The sequence below is a fragment of the Macrotis lagotis genome, chromosome 5 (assembly GCF_037893015.1).
Source record: "Macrotis lagotis isolate mMagLag1 chromosome 5, bilby.v1.9.chrom.fasta, whole genome shotgun sequence".
Classification (NCBI taxonomy): Eukaryota; Metazoa; Chordata; class Mammalia; order Peramelemorphia; family Peramelidae; genus Macrotis; species Macrotis lagotis.
Genome location: NC_133662.1, coordinates 231,242,039 through 231,262,374, shown reverse-complemented (window position 1 = coordinate 231,262,374; position 20,336 = coordinate 231,242,039). Strand labels below are relative to the sequence as shown.

At 37.4% G+C, this 20,336-nt stretch overlaps 1 long non-coding RNA gene across 1 annotated transcript in view; it reads right to left on the bottom strand.

Moving 5' to 3' along the window:
• LOC141490110 (uncharacterized) overlaps window positions 1-20,336 on the bottom strand; it is a 76,246-nt gene that overhangs the window by 7,966 nt on the left and 47,944 nt on the right. Inside the window, exon 2 of the long non-coding RNA XR_012469061.1 lies at window positions 5,196-5,370. This is a non-coding gene — a long non-coding RNA (uncharacterized LOC141490110). The remainder of the gene's footprint in view (window positions 1-5,195; window positions 5,371-20,336) is intronic.

Below are 20,336 nucleotides of genomic sequence, written 5' to 3'. Positions count from 1 at the left end.
TCATGACTCAGGGAGGTAATGCCGTGATAAGCACATGAATTGTATATGAGTGAGGGGGGCTGTGCAAAGTCACACAATCTCACTTTTTCCTCCAGAGATATTTGGGTTCAGTGGCCAGATATGAATCATGTAAACTGGAGATGGTTCTAGATGCAAGGTAATCAGGGTTAAGTGACTTGCCCAGGGTCACACAGATGGTAAATGTCCCTAATTTCTTCAATTACCAAACCTTATTGGGGGGCAGGGGGTTAGAGGGTTAGGTTTTGCTTTTTGAGTTTGATTTTGTTGTTGTTTTATTGAGGAGAGGGGAACTGGATCTATGATTTCATTAGTATAGTTTTCAGGTTTTATCTCTGACACATACTGGCTGAATGGTTCTGGTGTTATTTAACTTGCTAGTGTCCCAGAAAACTTTCTGAGACTATAAAATGCAGAGCAGAGTGGGTATTGATCTTCATTAGGAGAGGTAGCTGCCCCATCTGGAGTTCACTATGCCAATGAAAGCACAGATTTGGGACTGAGGTAGGAGTAGAAAGGGTTTTCTGAAAGCTATTTAATAACTTAGAATCTTAGAGAATTGCTTGGGGCACTGAGTTTGGGGTTTTTGGTTTGTTTGAGGCAATAGGATTAAGTGACTTGCCCAGGATTATATAGCTTGTAGGTGCCTGAGACCCCTTGAACTCAGATGCTCCTGACATCAGGACTGTTGCTCTATCAACTGTGCCGCCTAACTACCCCCAAGTGGGGATTTAAATGAATCACCCAAAGTCACACAGTCATTCCAGGTTGGTGGTACAATTTGAACTCAGACATTTCCAACTCTAAGCCCAGTGCTCTATCAATATAATTTCTACAGTACAATTCCTGAAATTGTATACACTAGTCTAGGTGAGGTCTGAGGAGTGACCAGGGCAGAGAGATTATCATCCTCCTAGTCCTGGAAGCTACACCTCTACTGGTCTTCACAAAGCAAACTCCTCCCTCCTTGTTGGCTTTTCTATTGTCTTGATGACCTTCCCTCATGAATACCTTCCCTCTCCTAATTTTTAGATTGAATCTCTCCTCTCCATCCCATTCTTCAGGACCTTCAATCTCTTCTGAAGAATCAATGCTTGTGCTTCTTCCCCTCCATTCCACTGTCAGGAGAGATCCATCCTGAATGGATGAAGCGGGGAGTCAAGGAGACTGAGAAGCCCTAAGAGGCTTTATATTCTTCTGCCTGTGAGCTCTGACCCATTAGTGAGATGGTTGGTTCTTTCACGCTGAGCAGTGGGTCTCATCCTTCACATTCTAAGACCCCCAGTACTTCTAGCCCCACATAGAGACTTAGAGATCATAGGAGGTAATCAGCAGGATTGGCTCTCCTAAGACTAGCTATTCCTTCTCCACATGGTTCACATATCATCTTTTAGGCAGCTCTACGTTGCTCCATATTTACTGGAGTGAGCAGAAGGTAACTTCTAGGAAAAGAATATTCTTTATCAGAATGATCCAAGATTAAAATTTGTTCTTTTTTGGATGAGGATTGCTATGAGTCACTTAACTAGTTCAGACCAACCTAGTGTTCTCATTCTTGAAAGCTTCAAGAATTCAAGGAAGATACTGCGTAGGGGTCTGGCTCCTTTTCTCTACATGTTCTAGCAGGAGAATTCATCACTTATAATATATCACCAGTGACAATAAAGGGCAGAGCTCACTTTTCTGGTGCTTCAGGAATCAAGGAAATAATTTGTTCCATGATAGAGAGAGGGAAGGGTGTGCTCATTTTAACCTGCAGTATGATAGACAGGACAACTGAGGACGCAAAAAGTCACAAGTTCAGATAATTAAACATAGAGCCCTACTTAAGGCTATGCAATGGGTTTTACCTTAGGGTGCCAACGTGCAGGATTGGTGAACTACATTTTTTTTCATATATTCTATAATCTAGCCATGAAGGCATTCTTCACCTTCCTTTCAAATGACACTCCATTCTCCAATTCCAGGTTTTTTTCTGCCCATCCTCCATGCATGGAATGCTTCCTCTCTTTGCCTCTACTTCCTGGCTTCGTACAAAACAGTTTAAATCCCACCCTTTATAAAAAGGAAACTGTCTTGGCCCCTCCAATTTCTAGTGCTTCTCCTCTCAAAAGTATTCCCATTTACATTGCCATATATATATATATATATATATATATATATATATATATATATATGTTGCCATATATATAAGTGTGAATATATGTTTACTATTTATATACAAATATATTATGTATAGGTGTATACATGTGTATATTTGCACATGCATATATGAACATACACACATATGTGTGTATATCTATACACAGTATTGTCTGCATGTTGTCACTCATTTTCAAATATCAGGTCTTTGAGGGCAGAGTCTGAATTTTTGCCTCTCTTTGTAGCTCCAGTAATTAGCACAATGCCAGTTTGGTGTATAGTGAATGCTTATAATTGTTTTATGACTAAATGATAGGGAGTATGAACATATTTATTCAGTAGTAATGATACACAATAGTAGTAGATACACAGTAGTAATGATCTACAGTACGATTCCTGAAATTGTATACTGTGGCTAACAGTACATCTTTTTTCATGCAGGGATTTATAACTAGGGAAAGAGAAACCCAAAAATTCTAAGACATTTTTCAAGAGAAGCAGTATCATAAATGATGGTCAGGTTGTTAGAAAAATCTATGGAAGCCTTGGTCAGGTTGCCAAATCATACATATTTACAATGAAAATAGCATGATTTTCTACTTAATTCCTCTATTCCTGATGGCATTAGTAAACTCATACTTAGTAAAGGTTAGGCTTAGAGATCTACCTCTTAGAAATTCCATTGTATAGACACAATGTAGTATAATGGAAAGATCTGTTGTCCAAAATAGATTTAGAAAATGCAAATCCCAGTCTTACACAAAAATTAACTTAATAACTATGGACAAGTAGACAAATAATTTTATATCTTTGAGTCTAATTTTCATCATCTGCAAAGTGAATATGATAATAATTGAATTTCCTACCCTAGTGGGGTTGTTGTGAGGAAAGTTCTCTTTAAACATGAGCTGTTATGAGTCCAGCTATTTCACTTTCCAGATGAGGAAACTGAGACAAAGAATTTAGAAACATGACTTTTCTAGGTCTCCATCCGCTCCTTTCTAAAATGGGCACAATAAAAAAAATCAACAAAAAATCATATGATTATCTCAATAGATGTAGAAAATGCATTTGACAAAATAGACCACATTCTTTTTATATTTAAAAAAACACAGGGGTTGCTAGGTGGCGCAGTGGATAAAGCACCAGCCCTGGAGTCAGGAGTACCTGGGTTCAAATCCCTCTCAGACACTTAATAATTACCTAGCTGTGTGGCCTTGGGCAAGCCACTTAACCCCTTTTGCCTTGGAAAAAACCTAAAAAAAAAATCACACAACTAAAAAGATAGGAATTAAGGAAATTTCCTTAGAATGATGAGTTGTATCTATTTACAATTATTAGCAAAGATTCTCTATAATGGGAAAATAATTCTTTATTAACTAGAAATCCTTCCAAAGGATTTGTGATGAAAAAATGTCATACACCTTCAGAGAAAGAACTACTGGTGACTGAATGCAGATTGAATCATATTATTTTTACTTTATTGTTCTTGAATTGGAATTCTTGTTTTCTTTTGTAATCAATATGATTGTACATGTTTAATCTATATCAAATGATTTATCTTCTCAAGGATGGGGTAGGGAGGGGAGGGAGGGAGAGAACTGAAAACATTTTTTAAATGAATGCCAGAAATTTTTTATTATTTAATTAAGAAAAAATAAAATGAAACCTAGATGTAGGAAAATGAGTATTATAATAATACACTATCTACATCAAAAGGATATTCTGATGTTTTCAAGATATTACAAGTTAGTTCAATTCAATTGAATTCAATAAGCTTTGAATGTGCCAGCCACTATGCTAGTCACTGGGGATTCAAACACAGCAGGGGCAAGGAATACATGTTGGATGAATCATTTGGTTGGCACTGCCAAAGTAATCACAGGAGGAACTTGAAATTCAATAATTCTAAGAGCCATTCAGCAGGCTAATTTTTAAGTTGATAATTTTGTATGACCTGAGAATGAGAATGAGAATATCCAAAAGGTCCTTGGCAGAAAAAAGTTTGCTACTCCTAAAATATAGAATGAGACTGTCTATACTTTCATTCTCTTGGGTAGGGAGGATAGAAGATATTCCCAGATAAGTAAATACAGAAGACATATCCAAGGCTAGAACTCCAGGCTTCTGAGCCTTTTTCTCACTCTGTTACCTCTAACCCCCAGATAGCTGTCAGCAAGAAAACCCATGCATGTTCAGTATTTCTGTTGAGTTCTGGGTTAAATCGGTTGATTTTTGATGGGTGCCTGAATTGTCATCTCTCCCATTGTGTCTGCAGAGTTCCTACTCCATCTTTAAAGTTCACTCACATGGCACTTCTTCAAGCTCTTCCTTAATGCTCTATTAATGACCTTGCTCCTGGGAAGGCACTTTGTTTTACCTGCTTCTAAGGCACTTTTCATGGAATGTGTGTTAGCATTTTCTGTTATTGTGTCTTATTCCAGTAATAATGAAAATAGTTAGCATATATACACGCCTTGAAGATCTGCAAGCCACTGTTATTTGTCTCATTTGATCCTCACAATAGTCCTGGGACCTAAGTATTATTATTAACCTCATTTTATTAAGGAAAGAACTAATAACCAGAGAGATCAAGTATCTTGCCTTGGATTATACAATTGAAAAAAGTGTATAAGGCAGTGTTCAAATTCTGGTCTTCTTTGACTCCTAATCCGGGGGTTCTAGCCACCCCATAATCTAACTGATAGTATCATTAGTCATGATGGTGGTGATGACAACTAGCAATAGTTGCTCATATTTCTGTAAGAACTGTCTTCACCACATTCTTGTGATGGAGAGAATGCAAATATTATTATAAGCATTCTAGAAAGGAAGTAATTGAGGCACAGAGAAGCTAGGGTCCAATCTAAAATAATAAATAAAACCAAATTCTGTTTGTTTTTTAAAGGCCTGGACAGCCTGACAATTCTTATCTTTCCAGTCTTTTACTACCCAATTCTCCACACACTCTACAATCCAGTTATCCTTGTCTCCTTTCAGTTCCTTGAATAAGACACAAGCCCCTGGCCTTGTACCTTTTCGTCACCTCTGGATTTGAACTGCTCTCCCTCTTCACCTCCACTTCTGGGTTTGTCTCAAGTCTTAGCTCAGAGCTCTCTTTTTTTCAAGAGGCTTTCTCAAGAACTGATCCATCTTCTGGCCTTCCTCCAATTTACTCCATGGAGACTGATTGGAGGTAGTAGGGGCAGCCTGAAAGGGAAGTGAATAAACATTTATATACTGTCCAATATATGCAAGACACAGGACTAAACAATTTTTAAATAAATGCTATCTCATTTGCTCTTTACTGTAAACCTAAAAGAGAGGTACTATTATTATTGCCATTCACAGCTAAAAAAAAAAAATTGAGGCAAATAAAGATTAAGTGACTTGCTCAAGCTCTCACAGTCACTAAGTGTCCAAGACCTGATTTGATTACAGACCCAGAGCATTTACTGCACCACCAGGTGCTTCTAATAGATAGATAAATTAGAAGATATAGCTAGTAGGCTAATACCTGGGTACATGATAAAGATAAGTAGAAAAGAGATATAGATAGGTGAGTACATAGATGATTGATAAATAGATGTTTATCTAAAGAGAGTTAAACAAGCTATAGATAAATGGATAGATGGCTGCGATAGATAAATAGAATATAGATGAAAGAGATAGATAATACATGGATAGATGATAGAGATAGGTAAAGAGAAGATAGGTGATAGAGATAGAAGACAGATGATAAAGATAGGTAAATAGAAGACAGAAATAGAAGACAGATGATAGATAAGTAGAATACAGATGTTAGATAGAGGTAGATAAATAGATGATAGAATGATAGATGACAGGTGAACAGATGAACAGATACATTGATAGAGACATAAATAGAAAAGAGGTAATAGATACATAGAAGATGATAGAGATAGATAATAGATTAATAGATGTAGATAAATAGATAATATTTGGATAGATGAAAAAGATAGCTACAAAAGATAGATAATACATGAATAGATGAATGAGTTGCGAAATAAAAATAGATAATAGATACATATAGATAAATAGAAGATGGATATAGATAAGTTGCATATTGAGAGATAATACATAGACAGCTGATAGAGATATATAAAGAGAAAACAGGTGATCGAGATAGAAGATAGAAAGATGATGAATAGATAGATAGAAGGATAGATAGATGCTTACATGTTGTAAGATGGGAACTCCTTGAGGGTAGGGATAATTTAGACTTTTTTGCATTCCAGTTCCTGGCATAGGCATGTTTCATAGATGCATGTTGAATTTACTTAAGTGAATTCTCAAAAGTCACAAAACTGATTTCCATGAGGACAGAGACCATGCCTTACTTTAAGACATGGGCAGAATAATAATCAGTAGGAGGAAGCTGCAGAGAGGCAGATTTAAAGATAGATTCAAGAAACATAGCTTCCTAATAATTAGAACCATATAAAATTAGATACTTGGGAGGCAGACCTTTCTTTCTCATGAAAGGACTTCAAGTGAAGACTAGATTATAGACTGTTGAATATATTGTAGAGGACATTGTTCAGGTACAGGTTAGATCAAGTGGCCTCTGAGATCTCTAATGATAGTCTGGGAACTTATGAATCTGAAATCTACCATAGAACTTAGCAGTTGCATCAACATTGGTCCTTTCCCAAAGTCCCCAATATGCATTTTGTATATAGGTATCTATATGTATCTGTCTATATATGTATATTGATTATGTGTATGGGTACATATATACATATATATATATATATATATATATATATGGATATAGATGTACATCTTGTTTTACCTGGATAAACAAAGATTTTTTTTTGCAAGGTCTTTTGTTTTATCATCTTTGACACCCAAGTATAGGTGCTTACTAAATGCTAGTTAGTTGAGTGTTTAAATGGGAACCTAATCACCTTTTTCAGCATTCTTTCTTGAGTAAAACACGCTTCAAATTCCAAACATCCTACCTAAAACTTTTAGAATACAGCATGATTTTTAGCTGGAGATTGTCTATGCCTAGCCCCAAAATGGAGGGTCTAATTCTTTCATTTTACTGAGACCCAGAGACCTTAATAGACTTATTCAAAGTCATAGCAAATTATCAGTGAAGTTGGGACTATCTACCCAATGTAATGTTCCCCTCCCCACATCCCATGACTCTTTTTCATTGTTAATTAGAATTTAGAATCAAAGATGGTGAGAATTCTTTCTGTTCCCTTGCCAACATTTTGCTATAACACCTTTTTTGCAATATGCTTTATGTCTTGGTAAAAGTCTACTGATTTCTAGGGTTTCTAATGAGATGATATCATTCATTCATTAATGCATTCATTCATTCAGGAAATTATAATAAATGTGATGAATCATTGTCTTCTTCACTTGTCCTGCATCATTTAGGAGTAAACTATATCCCTATTAACTCATCAAATGAGATAACATATTATAATGTGATGTGCCAGACTAAAAGCCATATTTAAAATATACACATATATATGAGAACTATTATTTTCATTATTACTATTAGTCTCAATAGTCAAGAGTCTGTGGTAACTTATGGATTGTGGTTAATTACTTTGAAATGAAATCTAGTTTATTTAAAACCTAGACCTTCCATTCATTTCAATCAATAAGTTTTTAAAAGTCTACTACGAACAAGTCAATGGAAAAACACTATGAAGTTGAAGAAAAATGATCCTTCCTTAACCTCGAGGAGTTTATAGTCTATTGAAGGAATATGGAGCATGAAAAGATAAATATAATACAAGGAATACTGAGAGGAGCAAGAGTCTGGTAAAGTATTTTTGGAAAAATCTGGTGAAAGAATGTATAGATCCCAGACACTCATTCTCTGGGTTGGACAATGCCTATAAGGATGACTGGGCAAATGGGAATGATCCCTTAATATTGTACACTGTATCCATCTCATTGCTTATTTCTGTCTTTATCCCCCAGGCTCTCACTTTAGGCAAGAGTTGCACTTAACCTTTGAGGTTCTTTCCAACTCTCTTTTAAGGACTCAAAATATCCTCTTATACTCCCTTTCTTAGAATCCAAAAGCCATGGAATATCTGAGCCCAGTGGATCCTCTTATTCCAAAATCAGTGCTTTTTCATGGGACTACATCATTTAATCCATCTACCTTTCTAGCTAGCTATCTGTCTGTCTATCTAGCTATCATTTATTTATCTCTCTACTTATCTATCTATTTATCTATCTAGCTCATCATCTTCCTGTTTATCTATCTCCCCATCACTCTCTCATCTCCCTATAGATGTCCCAGTCTACCCATAGACTTATCTCAAGAATTTATTATGTGCCAAGCCTCATGATAAGTATGGGGGTTCCAAAGGCAAAAATAAAGCAAACAAATCCACCCCTTGAAATCTTTACATTCTATAATGTGAGACTATGTGTTCATATATGCAAACTATGGACACAGTAAGGACAAGGGCATTATTGTGGGGAAGGTACTCCTAATGGCTGAGGATTAGTGATGGTGAAAGAAGGCTTCACATGGAAGAGGCTGCTTTAGCTCAGTTTTGAAGGGAACAAGGGATTCCCTAAGGTGGAGGTGAGGAGGAAGTGCATTCCAGATACAGAGGGAACTCTTGGTTCAGCCTGGACTGTTAGGAGGAGAGCTTAGTATCATCACTTCAGCGTTAAAGAGGATTTTCAAGATCATCCAGTCCAATCTCTTTTTTTAAATCCAGACTTGAGGTTAAATTTACCCAGAACTCTACTTCTCTCTCTCTCTCTGTATCTCTCCCTCTCTCTCTCTGTATCTCTCTCTCTCTCTCTCTCTCTCTCTCTCTCTCTCTCTCTCTCTCTCTCTCTCTCTCTCTCTGTCTGTCTCCCCTTCAAATATGAGACAAATACAGAAGTTAAAAGGAAGGTGACCCTAGCTGGAATTCCAGCCAGTATCTCTGGCATTGCAGCCATTTCTTCTGAGCAACCCCCTCTACTGGCTGCAATGAGCTCTGCTTTCCAAAGCAACAGAGCCCAAGACTCCCACAACCTTAGTCACTGTGAAAATGATTAAATTGTCTTTTCTGAGTGTCTGGACTCAGAGGTGAAGCTCATTTTCTGGGAACAAAGCCAGCTAAGGAAGACTGCTTAAGGGCACTCTGGGATGCTGGCCCTTCCCACAACAGCTCAGTAAAGTCATACAGTACCTATGGAAAGAATGCCAGAGCTCCCTCCAGGGCTTCATTTGGAGGCAGGGATTCCATGGGTGCCTCTGTAGTGAGCAATAGAGGGAAAGGAGATTGCTTGATCCTCAAAGAACATTCAGTATCATGAGATTAATAAGCAGAGGCAGAGCAAAGGGATAAAAATAGTAAGGGAAGCCTGGGGAATCTGGACTCATGGAAATATGCTATAAGTGGTACCCAAACAGGACCAATGCTTCTGTTTTCCCAGGTGGAGAGTCAGGAAGACACCAGGAACTACCAAACAACTTTAGGAGGAGGGCCTTGACAGAAAAGGTGGCAGCCAGACTCAGTCACACAAAACAAAACCCTATGGGAAGAGGCCGAGAGAGATAGGAGACAGAGTTGTTAAGAGTTCTGATGAAAGAGATATGGCTTCAGATCTTTGCTCTTCCTCCTTGTTAATGTGTGACCTTGGGGAAATCTTTTCCCCCTCTATGAGCCTCAATTTATTTTGCTGTAAAATCTAAAATAAAGGAACAGAAGCAAATGTCCTCAATTGATTTTTCTGTAAAATCTAAAATAAAGGAATGGAATCAAATGACCTCTAAGGTGACCCCTGGCTTTAAAGTTGATGAGGTACTATTGACCATCCAGAGGAGGAAGGGAATAAATATTTAGTAAGTACTAGAACTGTCATTGGATCCTCACAAAAACTGAGTGAGAAGTATTATTGCTAGTTTACAGATGAGGAAACTGAGGCAGAAAGAAGTTAAATGGTCCAGAATCATATCCCTGGGTAGATTTGAACTCAGATTTTCTTGACTCCAAGTCCAATTTACCATTCTTTATATCACCAAACTGAATGTGAAGTATAGAGGATTGCCAATGCCTCATTGTACACTATTTCCATTTCCCTTTCCTTTCTTCCAACAGTGCAAAATTTGAAATATGAGAATCACTTAGCTTAGACTGCACTCTCTAGAATACTGTCTGCTCTTGTAAATCTGATCAGCCTTCTGCATGAAAAAAAGAGCAGGTTATAGAGCATTTCAAAGTCAACTTTCTACACAGTTTTCCAAAGCTACTTTAGGTCCCTCCCTTATATGAACTCCTATAATGGGAAATATCATTCTTGTTTATTTGACTCTTAGTCGAGTATAATCTTAAACTTTTCAAAACTGTGAACCACTGATGGATCTACAATCATGTGGATAGAGATACTCCCTTCTGTGTGTGGATTCTGACCTGTTCAAGCCTTTTCTTCTTTCACTGTGCTGGCCCACATCCTGTTGTATATCCTCTAGAATAAGGGAGGGAAGCCTTTTAATAAATATTTGTACATTTATAACATCATTCATGGGTCATGCAACATTATCAACTTAAAAATTAACCTGCTATATATTTGATCAAACATTTAATTAATTCACCCCTAAAAAGTTCCTAGATTTATTGAATTTTGAGTTCTGCCTGAGGTTACTATCGCAGTGCCAGATCAAAAGATATCACTGGCCTTATGTAGGCATTCCTGCCCCTGCTCTAGAAAGTTTCTAACCAATGTGCCAGAGTTCTTCCTGTAGGTCTCTTCCATTCATCAATGTGTACCAATAAAGGCATGTCAGCTATTTATCCTTCTCTCAATACATAATAAGCACATTTTATTTTTCTGGTTATTCCTGTCCTCAGCCTTATCTTTTATATACTTTTTGCACTGTCACTAACAGTGATGCAACACAATGGATTGTAACACAATGGACTGCCATGCTTTCCCCATTGGTCTAAAAGTGATTTACAATTTTGAGCCTTTGCAGTATTTCCAGTAATATATAATATCACCAGAAGAGTACTAGAATAGAAAAGATGAGAACTATGCAATTTTCCAAATGCTCTGAAACTAATTCTCTTTCCCCTGTTTAATTTTGGGCCTAATTTCTTATCTATGGGAATTATCTTGCAAAGATCTATATTATAATAATAGATCTGCTTCTGTGTGTGTATCTTTTCTGGACAATTACTATTCTTCATCCACTTGTTTTGTCCCATAATTAGGCCCACATTTTCTAAATGATTAGGAATTGCATTTGGAAGACCTTACAATTGCCTCTGGAGGAGGATGATGACGTCATTGACAAGAAACCCTTTTTTCCATTCTACTATGCATCGGACATCTTCCATGTCAGTGACAAATTCCTTTGGTGAACATATGCTTTTCATATATGAGACTAATCATAAAAGGGATGCAAAAAAAATGATCTCTGTCATTACATTTTTCAGGAACTTTCTGTGACTTTGATCATTGTAAGGGAGGCCCTTGGTGGGAGGAGAGCTTATAAGATTTGTTTCCAAGAGTACTAAAAGCTCATATTCTCTCCACTTTTTAGCCAGGTAGATGATTATATAGAGGCATTCTGCTTTAGAATATTATTTGGTTATCTTTTCTTTCTAATACTTTCATTTACAAAGCCCTTAGTACACATGTAGATTACTGTCATAAAGGTTTTATAGGTATGAGTTACTGATGTCCTCACACTCAAGGTTTTTTATACTTATATATCTACTTTTTAATGATTTTTATCACTTGTCTCTCTCATTAGATTGTGAGTTCCCTGAAGATAGGAACTGTCTTTTGCCACTTTTTGTATCGCTAGTATTTTGCACATTGATAGGTGCTTTAAGTAAATTGATTGATTGATTGAACTATAACTGCTCTATTGGAGCAATGATTTATAAATTATCAGATCTAATGGCTTTTCTTCTCAACCTCTTGACTTTTACATTCGACAGTGTTTCCTGTTCCTTCCTCTTGGATGTTTCCTGTTTCCTGGATTTTCTTGACATGCTCCTTAACCACCTACTCCTTTGCAAGACCTTCATCCTTACTTGAGCACCCCCCTCTTCCCACCATGGTTCACCCAAAGGCTCTTCTTTTCTCTCTTCTTTTCTCACTATACCTTCTCAATTCCTTGGGTTAAAAAAATATACCTCTAGGCAGATAACAGACAGATCTGGGGATCTCCTAATACATGTTTGACAACCTGGGAGGGAGGAACATTATTTGTACATATGCTTAAAGTGTAATCTGCATCATGGGCATTTTCTCCATCACTCTTCCTAGTCTAGAAAAATCAACCCAAAAGAAAATCAAGACCCAATTTGCAGTTTTTGCTGATTTCTGGGGGTAGATACATTCCCATTGAACAATGAATGATAGACTTTCAGGTGATGATGATCTGACTCCAGAAAGTTCCTAATTATATACAGCCAAAGTTTCTTTTCTAATCTTCACTTTTCATCCACAGCTTCAACTGATATCAGATATCTCTCCATGGACAAGTTGTTGGCAAACTCAATAGTCTAAAACAGAACCTATTTTCTTTCTTTTTTTTGTTTGTTTTTTAGAATTTTGCAAGGCAATGGGGTTAAGTGGCTTGCCCAAGGCCACACAGCTAGGTAATTATTAAGTATCTGAGACTGGATTTGAAACCAGGTACTCCTGACTTCAAGGCTGGTGCTTTTATCCACTACCCTACCTAGCCACCCCACCTATTTTCTTTCTTACCAAACCTTCCCATCTTCTTACTGTTTATTCAGGGCACCATCAGACTCTAGTCACCCAGATTCACAACATCAGGGTCATTTTCAATTCATCTCTCCTCTTTACCTCTTTTGTCTAATCACTTGCCAAGCTTTATTGATTCTACCTGCATAACACATCTTGCATTTGTTCCCTTCCTTCCACTCAAAGTGTAGTTAAGTGACACAGTGGCTAGAGCCTTGGATTTGAAATCAAGAAGACTCATTTTCATGAGTTCAGATCCAGCCTCAGACACTTATTAGCTGTGTGCACTTGTTTGCCTCATTTTTCTTACCTGTAAAATGAGCTGGCGAAGGAAATGGCACATCAATCACTCCAGTATGTCTGAGAAAAAATCCCAAATGGGGTCATGAAGAAGCAGAAGTGACTGAAATGACTTAAAAACAGCTCTACTCAGATGACTTTCACACAAGCTTAGTCTCTCACCACCTCTCTTCCAGACTATGCAACAGGCCCCTAACCCATCTCCCTACTTCAACTCTCTCTCCTCTCTAATCTGTCTCTGGACAGCTGTCTCTACAGCTATTAAGGTGTTTCTCCTAAAATACAAATTCAACCATGTCATTCCCATGCTCAATAACTCTAATATCTCCTTCAATTCTAGGATAATGTACAAATTCTTCTATGTGACTTTTAATGCATTTTCCAATAGGACTGCCTTCATGATTTCTGCATATTATTCTTTCATATACTCTATGTTATAACCAATTTGACAGGTTCCCACATATATTAAAATTCCTAATTCTTTTCTCTGGATCCCATGACTAGAATACTCTTCTTTCCTTTCATTTCCTTCTCACAGAATTACTAGTTTGCTTCAGCTCAAGTGTCATCTCCAGCCAAGAGCTTATCTTGTTCCTCTCCTCCCATTTGCTACTGCTTTCCCCTAATGCATGTGCATTTATTTGTATTTAATTTTCTTTGCATTCTGCTGTCTCCCCCTCTATCCCAGAATGCAAATTTATGCAGGTTACAAACTAGTTTTGACTCCCAGTAGTTGCTCACAAATACTGGCTGCTGTTGCTATTGGTATTTGTATTGTTCTGTATTTCCCTATTTCTGTTATCTTCAAAACAATCCTTTCAACTCCCTCAGATTGGTGTGACCTCTAGTATGGATCTTCTCTGGTGCACTTGGTCTGATCTAATGGTTTTCTTAAATGTCTCTTTCATTTCCTCATGTAGCATCTCAGGAACCAAGAAATGATGGTTTAATGCAATTGTTCCTCTGTCTTCAATGAAGTTTATTGAAGAGTTTGTTTGACAAGTACTTGCAGATCTTTTCCATTTTTCTTCTTACTATTCTCCCTTCCAGGCTGTTCTATATTTAGAATTTTTTTAAATGATCAGAATGAGATCTTAATAGTAACTAATGACATTGAAAAAGTGATTTAAAATGTGCAAAGTCCTCTTCCCATGAAGCCTCATGAAATTCTCATAATAGTCCTGTGAGAAGGTGCCATCTTATAATTTATTACAGTATACTTTTAGTTCTGAGTGTGGAGTCAGGAAGACTCATCTTCCTGCATACAAATAGGACCTCAGACACTTACTGGTTGGACAAGTCACTTTACCTTGTTTGCCTCACTTACCTCATCTGTAAAATGAACTGGAGAAAAAATGGCAAACCACTCCAGTATCTCTGCCAAGAAAATCCCAAAGGTAGTCATGAAGAATTGGACTTGACTGAACAACAAAAAGTAACTCATTTAACTGTTTCAAAAGCGTTTGTGTCTCATCTCTCTACTAAGTCTATAAACTCCTTGAAGGCAAGGATTGTGATGTAAGCGAGACAGTATGACATTATGGAAGGACCGCTGGCTTAGAAATCAGAGGACCTGATTTTAAATCTTGGCTCTGCTACTTAAGATTTGTGTGACCATGGGCAAATTACTTCCTTCCTCTGGAGAATTTCTTCATCTCACCAGTTCCCTCACTTATAAAGTGAGAGGGTTGGACATTCTGGTCTCTAAAATCCTTTCTGGTTCTAAATTCTGTGATCCTAGGTGGTTACTCTGTAATTCCCATGTTCCAACACCTAGCATTTAGTCATTGTGCAATAAATACCCATTGATTTGAATCAGAGTGCAGCAGGGAAGGATTGAGGCAAAGGAAATGTAAGAAGACTCAGGGTTGAAACAGGAAGGCCAGTATTTTCATCATATACTGTGAATACTTAGCTGAACCTGGGATCTGGGTTCCCAGGAAAGACTGAATTAAGATTTTGGGAGGCAAATAACTCGCTCATTATAGCTTTAACCCCATTTATTTTTGAACTAGGTGGGGCAGAGGATAGAACATTGGACCTGGATTCAAAAAGTCTTAAGATCAAATCTGACCTGAGATATTTACTAGCTATGTGACTTTGGCCAAGTCACTGAACTCTACCTCAATTTCCTTATCTGTAAAATGAGGTCATTGGACTCTGTTCTCTGAGGTCTTTTTCAACTCTAACATCTAAGATATTTCCCTGTTGTGTCACTTTTATTTTCTGAACTGTTCATGGGGAAGCCAGATGGCTCAATGGATGGAATCAGGAAGATCTCAGTTCAAATCTGGACTCAGTTTTTTGTTAATTGTGTGACTCTGAACAAGTAATAACTCCATTTTCCTTAGTTTCCTCCTCTATAATTGAGTTGGAGGAGGAAATGGCCAACCTTTCCGAAACTTTGCCAAGAAAACTTCAAAGGGGATTAGGAAGATTTTGAAATGATGAAAATTTCTGCCTGAGGGAATTGAGAGATCATCCAGTCCCAGTCCATCATTTTTAGATGAAGACTAGAAAAGAAACCGTATAAGACTTATAGAAGAAAATAAGTCAACTTACTCAAAGTCGCACCAGAAGCCAATGGTCAAGCTAAGCTATACATTCAGTTGTGCTGGAGCTCCAAATCTAATACTATTTCTACTATAGATCCCCTTGGGATCCAGTCAAATTAGACTTCTCTCTACTCCTCATACTTGGTGCTCCATCTCCAACCTGCTGGCCTTTACTCTGACTGCCCCCCATGACTGGAATGAGCTCTATCCTCCACCATGTTCCTTCTTCAAGATCTACCTCCAAAAATCACCTTATATTATTAAGGATTGTAATGCAACAATATAAATGTGGGTCTCCCTCTGTCTTTAATAAAGGAGACTTGTTAAAGAAATATTTAGAGCTCTTTTCTATTTATTCCTTTGCAGTCTTCCTTCTACTTTGCACCATTAGTAAGAATAAAAAAAAAAAAAAAAAAAGAGGGGCAGCTAGGTGCTGCAGTGGATAGAGCACTGGCCCTGGAGTCAGGAGGACCTGAGTTGAAATTCAACTTTAGACACTTAATAATTGCCTAGCTGTGTGACCCTGGACAAGTCACTTAACTCCATTGCCTTAAATAAAATTTAAAAATTAAAAAAAAGAATAAAAAAAGAAAAAGGTGATAATAATAAGAAATAGCCACTTCTACCATAGCTAACACCCAATCTCCCTAATTATTTTATATGTTTTTTAAAATTTATTCTTTATATAATTATATTTGTTCATCAGAATAGGAATTGCTTCATTCTTTTAATAATTATCCTCTCATATAGGGTCCACTTAAAAAAATGCTTGTTGCTTTATTGATTGATATCTCTTTTGTATTCAAAAGTCAAACTGGCTGAAAAAGTACTAAATCAGGAAACTATGACTTGAGTGAATAAAATGACCTCCCACATGTCTCTGGGTCTTAGTTTCCTCCCCTTCAAAATGAAGGTGTTTGACTGCATGATCTTTGAAGCTTTTTATAGCTTTAAATGTCAGTGAGTCTATGATGAGGGGTAGAACTGGGGCATCAGTGGGTTGGGTGGGGGTAGGGAGAACATGAAACACATACCTAGGCCCAGAGATAGAGTGCCAAGGGAGAAGAATAGAGAGAAGTCCAGGGAGGCTGCCCCATGGTGCATGTAAAATAGAGAAAATTATGGATTTGAATCTCAAGGATCTGGGTATACATCTTAACCCTCCTGGGTCAAGTTTCATATATACTTTAAATGAATCATAGAACAGACATTCATTATTTCAAAAACAAGACTTTACTTTTTCTTTGCAGTTTGAAATGATCTTGTTTGCTAATGATTTCATAGGTTTTTAGATTTAGAGCCAGAAGGAATATTAGAAGTATATAAAAGTTCAACTCTCTGATTTTATAGAAGACAATATTGAGGCTCAAAGGAGTTCAGTGACTTAGGGCCACACAGCCATTAAGGATCTAAAGCAGAATTTGAACTTAGGTCATCTTGTCTCTAAATCTAAAACTCTTGCCATTATAGTGCACCATATATCTACATTATTCATTATTAAAATTTTATTTCCCTTTACATCTCCTATAAACTTTAACCTATCGTGTGCTATAGTTAAATGGGAAAAATAAACATAACTGAATAGAAATGTAATCTTGTAAAATAAGAGTTCTAACTTTTGGATATATATGGGAGGAAAATAATGTTTTTTTCTTTTTCTTTCTCCTTTTCTTCTATCCTTCCTTCCTTCTTTCCTTCCTTTCTTTTTCTTTCTTTCTTTCTTTCTTTCTTTCTTTCTTTCTTTCTTTCTTTCTTTCTTTCTTTCTTCCTTCCTTCCTTCCTTCCTTCCTTCCTTTCTCTTTTTTCTTTTCTTGTTCCCTGAAGCTCTAGATTATTTCCCAGATTCCCTCAATCCCCTCACTGCCCATTCCAGGGAAAAAGCTTCCTGTTAGCCAGCCTTGACTTCTCAGTGATATCTCCTTTGAAGTGGGTGGGGAATAATTGGGGCAGATGTGTTCCACCCACAGCAAGTGTTTACAGAATTCTGGGCAAATTAACCAGTGACTAAGGCCCTGACCCAATGACAGAATAACCAAGAATTTGGAACTGTTCATACAGCATCACCTTTTCACCAAAAATTCATATTGTTTCCACCAAGGGAAATCAGAGAATCTACTTATTCCCCTCCAAGAGCTTACCAAGTGCTTACCAAGGGAAGGCATCTCATAATGAGATCTGATTACCTAGGAGAGAGGTTGTCCATGGAGTTGTGGAACTTCATGGGAATTCTAGGGAAGAGGTATGAGTTCACTTCAGCCCTTGACTCACTAAGTGACTTAGACCTAAAGTCACTTCCCTTCCAGTTGGCACCTTGAGGTGTATAAATGTCTATTAGGAAGAATAAAGGTCTTTACCTCCTGTGACTAGGGCCACCTTGTTTGATAAGAAAGCTCCCAGAATTCTTTTTTAGGTCATTCTTATACTCAAAGTGAGTCCCTAGACAATTTAATACTCCTCTAAAAGGTAAGGTGAAGATATCAAAATAATATTCCCTTCCCTTCAAATAAAAACTCTTTCCATATCCTCATAAATAGAAATTGTGTGATTCCCCCTAATATATGTGCTTAGTAGGTTACCTTGTCCTAACTTGGCTAGTCTCAAACAAATATGACACTGTCCAATGGTGATCTTGAATTACAATCTTTCTTAACCTGTTTGATCTTGTCATATGCTGACACAGTATCTGAGAGCCTTAGATCACTTCTGTGTCAAGATGAGACAACCGAGAAGGTATTAATGGAGGAGAGAACTGAGTGGTTTCTTTGAATTCATCTCTAGGGGTTCCAGAGAATGAATGTACTACCTCCTCCTGTCTCGGTTTCATCTGACTCTTAAACAGGAAGGAATCAATTAGTCCAACCTCTGCATTTTTAACAAGTGAGGAAAATGAGGGCAGGAAAGTAAAGAGATTTTCTGGAGTTGACACAATTGGTCAAGGATGATCAAAGATGGGCACACAGGTTTCCCCACTCTCAGGCCAAATGTCCTTTGTCTATAAGCTAGTATCCTCTGATTGTCTCTCCTTGCCCAGCCCAGGAATGGGTTTGACTGGGCTATTAAGGCAAGATCCTAGCAGCCTCCTACAACACCTAGAATAGTCTTGCTTTTACTCAAGGCGCCAAAGATGTTTGTTGATTGCTCTGATGATGATCTCAGACAGATTATTCTGCTTGCTTCTCTGTCCTGTTTAATGTTTTCCATGAAATTATCTCTAATTTATCCTGTATGTGTTTGGCTGTGCATAGTTGATCTGTTGTTTCCCCCATTACACTCTGGAAGCAGGAACTAGTTTTTGCCTTTCTTTGGCTAACTCTTAACAAAGTGCCTGTTATAAAATAACCAGCATAATAAAGGCCTGCGGACCTCTATTTCCCACCTTTAAGCCTTTGAACAGGTGATTTTCCATTCACAGAATATGCTCATCATCTCCCAGAACCCTGAGGACTCTTCAAAGCATTTTTGAGGTACACCCATCCCCACAAGACCCTTTCTGATTTCCATCAGTGCTTACTACCCTCTTCCTCTTGAAATTGCCTTCTATTATTCTTTGTATGCTTTGCATTCATCTACAATTTTATCCCCCCTAGTAAAATGTAAGTTCCTGAAGTGTCCAGGCTGCTTTGGTTTTGTCTTCATAGCCCAAATATTAGCAAAGTTACTTGAATATAGTAAGCCTTGATTAATGTTTGTTCAATTCAACTGAGAAGTTCCATTGAGATCTGGAAGACTGGAGAGAAGGGCCAACTCAGGGGACCATTTAGCCCTTTGTACATCAATTTGGAAGAAAAGGATTTTGGAATGTGGATAAGTCCCTTTCAACTATGAAATAGCCATATAGATATTGTTTGGGTAAGGTATAGACAACATTGTTGTTGTTCAGTCATTTCAATCATGTCCAATCCTTTGTGACCCTTCCTGCTCCAACTCATTTGACAGATGAGGAAACTGAGGAAAACAGTTCTATGACCTGTCAGGTAGTATCCGAGGTTAAAGGAAGATCATTCTCTCTGACTCTAGGCCTGGCTTTCTATGTACAATAGCGCCACCCAATTTAATCCTCATCTATTTCATGCAATCATATCTCTCCTATACAGTAAAAAGTTGGGTTAATATTTTTGCCAAATTCTTAAATCTGAAAATGATCTTTGATTTTTATGTGGTTCACATATCTTCCCCCAAATTTGTAGATTAGGAAACAAGACCCTAGAATCTTTACTTGACTTATCAAAACACACAATTTAGTTAAGAGGTCATATAGGAAATATTATGGAAATGGATAGACATGAAAAGATCTGTATTTGAAACAGCTTTGATGCTTATTAGTTGCATGACCTGGGGCAAGTCATTTCCCTAATCAAGGCTTCAGTTTTTCCATTTGTAACATGGAAACAATAATATTGAGACTATCTCACTATGCTGTAGGGAAATCATTTTGTAAACCTCAAACTGCCATGTGGTCAGGAGCTACTGTTTGTTGTGGAATGACGAAAACCTAGGTCTCCCCAAACCAGCCCTCCCATTCCAGACAACACCCAGTTGTCCAGGCATGATGTCATCAGTTCTAGTTTCATAATTAAGTTTATTTGTTTTTCTATTGCC